This window comes from Phyllobates terribilis, unplaced genomic scaffold, assembly GCF_046119375.1.
Source record: "Phyllobates terribilis strain yellow unplaced genomic scaffold, ASM4611937v1 Scaffold_4342__1_contigs__length_62058, whole genome shotgun sequence".
NCBI classification, from domain to species: domain Eukaryota; kingdom Metazoa; phylum Chordata; class Amphibia; order Anura; family Dendrobatidae; genus Phyllobates; species Phyllobates terribilis.
The window spans coordinates 45,001-46,291 of NW_027367094.1; positions in this window are offsets into that span (position 1 = coordinate 45,001).

Here is a 1,291-nt window from a genome sequence, read left to right on the forward strand (position 1 = left end):
GGCCTTTCACCGTACTCCCTACCTCTTGGCCCTCGTTCCTTCTCCCGTTCTCCATCTAACCCCTTGGCTCTGGGGTTTCCGCTCTCCCTCTCTCGCTCTCTCTCCTGCTCCCTGGCCGAGCCGCCTGGGAGGACGAGGGTCGAGGGGGAAGGCAACGGTCGGGCTGGGGCACACCGCACGGTGAGAACCCCCTTCGCCTGCCTCCACACCTCTGTCGTCCTCCCCACTGACGTAGGGGCTCGGGAAAAGACTGGAAATCGCGAAGCTCGGCAGTGGCGCGGAGAGGCCACCCACCGCCGCCGCTGTCGCCACCGCCGCGGAGGCCGCCCTTTCGGACACGAGGGGCAGCGCGAGCCTCCGCTGGCCGGGTACGCATCTGGAAGAAAAGGGCCGCCCTCGGAGAAGATCGCTGTGCTTCCCCGCACAGGGAGCGATTCGGACGACGGGCCCCCACGCCTGGCTGGGTGGGCGCCCCGCCGTTCGCCCGTACGGGTCGTCGGACCACTGCCTTCGCTCGGTTCGGGTCAAACTCCCCACGGCTCGGCCACCTCCGCAGACGGGAGGCGAGGCCGGCATGCGCGCCCAAAGATAGGTGTCGGAAGCCCGGGGGTAGAGGAGGAAGGGGACCGCTCACCTTAAGCCAGCGCGGGCTCCAAAGCCCGGGCCGAGCGAGCGGCGCCACCTCCCCACCCGGGAGCGCTGCGCCAGATCGATCGGAGGAAGAGCAGGGGTGCATGTAGGGACTTGCCCAAGTACGGAGGCTGCAAACCCCTGTCGTCGGGAGATACGTGCCCACGAGTCCTGGAAGCGCGACTCGGGTACAGGCGCCCTTGCGGGGGGGTACTGGATGTGGAACAGCACTGGGGTCGAAGCCACAAAAGCATCCGCCCTCATGGAGCCTCTCCTCGGCCTAAAAATCCAGATTTTAGCCTTGACGGCGCCCCCATGTGGAGAACCAGGGCCCGCGGGGGGGTCTGGCCAGGCTCACTTCAACCCAGGAACACCTCTCTGACTTGGGATAGGCGACCGGCAAAAGTCCCCCCACGCAGCTGCGGAAGCCTGGGTTCAGCCAAGGTGCAGACCTCCAGCCGAACAGGGACTCATAGCCAAAACGCATACCCAGGCCTACGGAGGTGAAAACCAGCTTAAATGAGTCGAAATGTGTCGGGGCTGAGAGGTACCTCTCTCTCATATATTCTGCCGGTGGTGTGCAAAACTGGGTCTTTGCATGGAGTGTCACCCTATACCCACTTTAGGGACGCATGCAAAAAAGTGCCCGATCGCCTGGAAC